We start from the raw sequence: 6,561 nt of genomic DNA, 5'->3' as shown, positions 1-6,561 counted from the left end.
ATGGGGGGAGAGAGAGGAAGAGAGAGAGAGTAGAGGGAGAAGAGAGAGGAGAGAGAGAGAGAGAGAGAGAGAAGAGAGAGAGGAGATTAGAGAGAGGAGAGAAAGAGAGTGGGAGGAGAGAGGGAGGAGAGAGAGAGAGAGATGGGGAGGAGAGAGAGGGGAGAGAGAGGGATGGGGAGGAGAGAGGAGAGAGAGAGAGAGAGAAGAAGAGAGAGAGAGGAGAGAGAGAAGAGATAAGAGGAGTAAGAGAGAGAGAGAGGACGAGAGAGAGAGAGAGAGGAGAGAGAGGAGAGAGAGGAGAGAGAAGAGATGGGAGAGAGAGAGGGAGGAGAGAAGAGATAGGGAGGAGCAGAGCAGAGAAGATGGAAGGAAACCTACAAGAAGGACTGGGAGACTAGTCAGAATCGAGAGAAAGTACAGACAGATCCTTGATGAAAACCTGCTCCAGAGCGCTCAGGACCTCAGACTGGGGCGAAGGTTCACCTTCCAACAGGACAACAACCCTGAGCACACAGCCAAGACAAYGCAGGAGTGGCTTTGGGACAAGTCTCTGAATGTGTGGCCCAGCCAGAGCCCGGAYTTGAAACTCCCTAGAAATAGCATTTAACCATGTGAGGATTAACAAAATGGCCCCAGTTGATAAAAGTTTGTTTACTATTCTTGTGGGGACTTCTGGGGCCGGATTCACAAAACATTACTTACGAAAAAAAMTTAAGAAGCTGCTTAAGACAAAAAATAAGAAGTTCATAAGACAGTTTGTAAATGCAATTCCTCAAAATGTTCTTAGGAATTCGTAGTTTTCTTAGGAACTTCGTAAATATCTTTCTTAAGAACTTTGTAAATATCTTCTTATGTGCCATTGACATTAGTGACATGCTTGAAACTAATAAACAAGCCTATGTGACAGGGATGATAGAATTTGGCCCACTATAATAAAGTGTTGATATTTACATTCCATTCCATAATTCTTTTGCTTTATGTCTCGAGAATAAAAATGTTTTAGTTGGCTCGCGAACCCTTTATACAAACACACAAAACCCGTTATTTTTCACACATTATAGCCAGACTAACGTTAGCTACTGTACATCAAAATCAAAAATGGATAAACAAGGAAAGCGCAATRAAAACATCACCAAGAAAAGAGMTTGAAGTGATGGTGGAGGAAATGGCAGCCAGGAAAAGGTTGCTGTTGGGGAGACTTGATAACTGCGGGGTCACTGYAGACACCAAAAAGAAAGCATGTGCGGGAGTGGCCGAGTCTGTCTCTGCCGTCGGAGGTATAGCAAAGGACAGTGACGCCGTAAAAAAGAAGTGGTCCGACATCAAGTCGAGTGTAGTCTGCCCAGGAGTATGAAGGTGAACGGAAAGGCTCTGGAGTAACGAACCGCCCTTGCTGTCTCTGCCTGGCGCCGGTTCCCCTCTCTCCACTGGGATTCTCTGCCTCAACCCTATTACATGGGCTGAGTCACTGACTTACTGGTGCTCTTCCATGCCGTCCCCTAGGAGGGGTGCGTCACTTGAGTGGGTTGAGTCACTGACGTGATCTTCCTGTCTGGTTGGCGCCCCCTTGGTCGTGCTGTGGCGGAGTCTTTGAGGGCCTATACTCGGCCTTGTCTCAGGATGGTAAGTTGGTGGTTGAAGAATTCCCTCTAGTGTGTGGGGGCTGTGTGGGTGGGGTTATATCCTGCCTGTTTGGCCCTGTCCGGGGTATCATCGGATGGGGCCACAGTGTCTCCTGACCCCTCCTGTCTCAGCCTCCAGTATTTATTGCTGCAGTAGTTTATGTGTCAGGGGCTAGTTATATTTCTAACAGGGGGCTAGTTATATTTCTAACATCAAATAAATTTTTGCAGGAATCTCCTGCGAATGATTTGCCGAAGATTGTATCTCGCCGGCAACCTGAGCTTTTCTTTGTTTACTTTCTGCTCACTTTGTTGCATTAGTGAGCCCTCAAATGATACTTTAGCCTAATTTGCTACATAGGTCATTTGCCTTTTTTGCAATTATTTTTCCGTTGGACAAAAGATGTAACACACAAATGTTGGCTTAGGTTTTTGCCAAACTAACAATGGTCTTACTGGATTTAAATAATTTTATTTGATTTCAACTAACTTATGTTTTAATTCAATTAATTAATATATCTGGAGTACTTCTCTTGTCTTATCCGGTGTCCTGTTTGAATTTAAGTATCTCTCTAATTCTCTCTTTCTCTCTTTCTCTTTCTCTCTCTCTCTTCAGAGGACCTGAGCCCTAAGACCATGCCTCAGGACTACCTGCATGATGACTCCTTGCTGTCCCCAGGTCCACCTGGCCGTGCTGCTGCCTCCAGTTTCAACTGTTCTGCCTGCGGCTATGGAACCCTGACCTGTTCACTGACGTGCTACCTGTTCCCAGACCCGCTCTTTTCAACTCTCTAGAGATAGCAGAGCGGTAGAGATACTCTTAATGATCGGCTATGAAAAACCCAACTGACATTTAGTCCTGAGGTGCTGACTTGCTGCACCCTCGACAAACTACTGTGATTATTATTATTTGACCATGCTTGTCATTTTATGAACATTAACATCTTGGCCATCTTCTGTTATAATCTCCACCCGGCACAGCCAGAAGAGGACTGGCCACCCCTCATAGCCTGGTTCCTCTCTAGGTTTCTTCTACCTGTTTTGGCCTTTCTAGGGAGTTTTCCTAGCCACCGTGCTTCTACACCTGCATTGCTTGCGGTTTGGGTTTTAGGCTGGGTTTCTGTACAGCACTTTGAGATATCAGCTGATGTAAGAAGGGCTATATAAATAAATTTGATTTGATTTGGACCATGATAGTTTGTTGGTGATATGGACACCAAGGATCTTAAAACTCTCGAGCCACTCCACTACAGCCCCGTCATGTGAATGGGGGCCAGTTCGCGGCCCTCCTTTTCCTATAGTCCACATTCAGCACGTTTGTCTTGCTCATGTTTAGGAAGGTTGTTGTCCTGGCACCAAACTGCCAGGTATCTGACCTCCTCCCTATAGACGGTCTCATTGTTGTCGGTGATCAGCCTTCCACTGTTGTGTCATCAGCAAACTAATGATGTGTTGGAGTCGTGCTTGCCACACAAGTTGTGGTGAACAGGGAGTTACAGGAGGGACTAAGGAGCACAACCTGAGGGCCCCCATGTTAGGATCAGCGTGGCGGCCCGTCAGGAAGTTAGGATCCAGTTGCAGAGTGAGGCGTTTAGTCCCAGGTCCTTAGCTTAGTGATGAGCTTTGTGGGCACTATGGTGTTAAACGCTGAGCTGTAATCAATGAACAGCATTCTCACAAGTGTTCCTTTTGTCCAGGTTGAAAGAAGAAGTGTGGATTGTGATTGAGATTCTGTCATTTGTTTGGGCGGTATGCGAATTGGAGTGGGTCTAGGTTTCGGTGTTGGATGATGGTGTTGGTGAGCCATGACCAGCCTTTCAAAGCACTTCATGGCTACAGACATGAGTGCTATGGGGTCGGTAGTCATTTAGGCAGGTTACCATCGCTTTTTTGCACAGGGGACTATTGTATTCTGATTGAAAACATGTAAGTATTACAGGCTCAGTCAGGAGGGGTTGAAAATGTCAGTGAAGACACTTGCCAGTTGGTCAGCGCATGCTCTGAGTACACGTCGTGGGTAATCAATCTGGCCCCACGGCTTTGTGAATAGCTTTACCTGTTTAAAGTCTTGCTCACATCAGCTACGAATAGCGTATCACACAGCCATTCCGGAACAGCTGATGCTCTCATGCATGCTTCAGTGTTTGCTTGCCGAAGCGAGCCTAAAAGCATTAGCTTGTCTGGTCGGCTTGTGTCCTATATAGGCTGCCGTTATATTTTTGTTCAGGATATAATTTTTCTCAGTGTAGTGTGAAATGCAACAGCCTTGTCCACTGTGGGCAGGCACCCGCTCTCTCATCGCTGTGTCCTGCGGGCAGCAGAAGACCTGGCATTGTGTTTGGTGTGTTTGTGTTTGTGATGTGACCTGTGTCTGTGTGTGGCATGCTCTGTGTGTGTGTGTGTGTGTGTCGTCCGTGTGTGTGTGGTGTGTGATACTGTAGTGTGTGAGTGTGCTGTGTGTGGTGCGTGTGTGTGGTGTGAGATGTGCGCGTGAGTTGTGGCTGTGTGTGTGGTGTGTGTTGGAGGGATACACACCACCCCAACCTCACCACGGGCATGTAGACAGACAATACCCTCCCAGGACATCCAAGGCATCCCTAAAAATGGCTGACATTTCTGACAGCTTCTGATAAAACCCAGATTATTGAATAATTCATCCAGGTGTTTGGGGAAAAGGAAAGGTTGCCGTTGCCGCGTTTACTGAAAAGAGAAATGCCTCAATGAATAGTGGCTGTTTTCCCTCCTGTGTGGAATAATCAGAGAGAACTTCATGTGTATTTCCACACACAGTGGAGGCTGCTGAGGGAGGACGCGGCTCATAATAATGGCTGGAACGAGCCAATAGTCAGCCTGCATGTCACGTATAGCTTTGTTTGTGCTTCTACACCTGCCATTGCTTGCTGTTTGGGGTTTTAGGCCTGGGTTTCTGTTACAGCCTAAAAAAAAAACATCAGCTGATGTAAGAAGCTTTATAAATACATTTTTATTATTAATGGAATGGCATCAAACATATGGAAACCATGTGGTGATGTTACTGATATCATTCCATTATTCCGCTCAGCCATTCCCACTAGCCCGTCCTCCAAATGAAGGTGTCACCAACCTCTATGACACACACACTACATATGCTGCTAGAAAGATGCTTTGATAAAGGCATAGCAGGAATCTGGAGTTCAACAATATTCAGACTGAAAGCAAATTTAACATTTAAGATCTGCATTGTGGTCCCACCAACCCGCCCAACCCTCTTTTTACGCTACTGCGCTCTCTCTGTTTCATCATATACCTACATGTACATACTACTCCAATAAGCCTGACTAACCGGTGTCTGTATATAGCCTTGCTACTGTTATTGTTAAGATTATATGTTTACTGTGTGTAATTTCGTTTACTTACCTACCACACACACCACAACACACACACACACACACACACAACACACACACAAAACACACACACACACACACACACACACACACACACACACACACGATACCTTTTTTTTCCCGCACTATTGGCTTAGAGCCTGTAAGTAAGCATTTCACTGTAAGTCTTACACCTGTTGTATTCCAGCGCACGTGACAAAAAAACTTGATTTGATTTGTGGAAAACGCTGCATGCCCTCCAAGAATACATTTGTTGATTGTGTCGTTTGTTGGGTGCGTGTGTTTGTGGACGTGATTTAACAATTCTTGTGCGGGGACCAGGGCTCGGATTCACAGAAACTTCTAAAGAATCATTTCATTCTCAACTGCCATGTTCTCCTTAACTATAGACCACTTAAAGAAGAAAGTTAAACAGAGAAAGTCATTGGAAATGTTCTAAGGTTTTTCCTTATTTCTCCTAAAAAAAAAGTTAAGAAAAATGCGGATTCTTGAAAATAATGTTTTAGGATTTCTTCTTGGAAATGTACTTAACTTTAGGACAGCTAAACCACCCTTGTCCTTGAGACGAAATGGGATACGTCTGTAAACAATGAATGTTTTCTTGCACCACGGACCACAGTTGGCTACCGGATATTTAAATGACAAGCAACAGAACCAAATTTAAACGTGCAGTGATCTAGACTAGCTAGTAATTTAACAATTATATTACAATATTTCTAGAAGTGTGAAATAGGCAGATTATCTAGTCAATTTGCAAAGAAGAACTTGGGCACTTACTTACTTAACGTTTAAAAACATCGGTAGCTATGTTGTTGACTTATAATGTCTATTTACACGTTAGCTAGCTAACCGTTACAGATAACTAACTTAACCGGGGGTTGTGTGCCATTTTAGCGCATTTCCTCGCGGTCCTTAACCGGCAGACCAACAAGTTTGAAACTTGCGACTATGAATGAGGCACGAACGACCAGCGCTTCTCCTCCAGCTGGTCCACACATTAACGGGCCAGGTGGATTCTCTCTGGCTCAGACCTCTTTTAGCGCAAGCGAGCAAAGGAGTCATCATGCCACCGGGTATAGTCTGAATGATATGTCGGGTCTTAGACCGAGCGCTTCTCGCGTACTCATCCTCTGATAGAGGAGGAGACGAGAAGAAAGAGAGAAAGATGGAGAATCTTTTTTAGACGAGATACCTTAATATCACACAGAACCACCGGATTAAGGGACAAGAGAAGGTACTCCCGATATTTAACTTAATTGAATTAAAACATAAGTTAGTTTGGAAATCAAATAAAATTATTTTAAATACTCAGTAAGACATTGTTACTGTTTGGCAAAGGAGAAAGCCTAAAGCCAACATTTGGTCCATATAACCTCTTGTCCTCTCTCGCTATACCTTCCTGACGGCAGGAAGACAGACCTTCGGTCCCCTCACCGCCACATGCTTTCTTTATGGTGGGCTGAGGAGGTGGTGTGATGGTGCTTTGCTTCAGGTGTCGACTCTCTGAGTGATTTTACTTTTTGATTCCAAGTCCCACCGTCTTACCCAGCATG

Source organism: Salvelinus sp. IW2-2015, unplaced genomic scaffold (assembly GCF_002910315.2).
Source record: "Salvelinus sp. IW2-2015 unplaced genomic scaffold, ASM291031v2 Un_scaffold2557, whole genome shotgun sequence".
Taxonomy (NCBI): Eukaryota; Metazoa; Chordata; class Actinopteri; order Salmoniformes; family Salmonidae; genus Salvelinus; species Salvelinus sp. IW2-2015.
Note: the sequence above shows the minus strand (reverse complement) of the source record.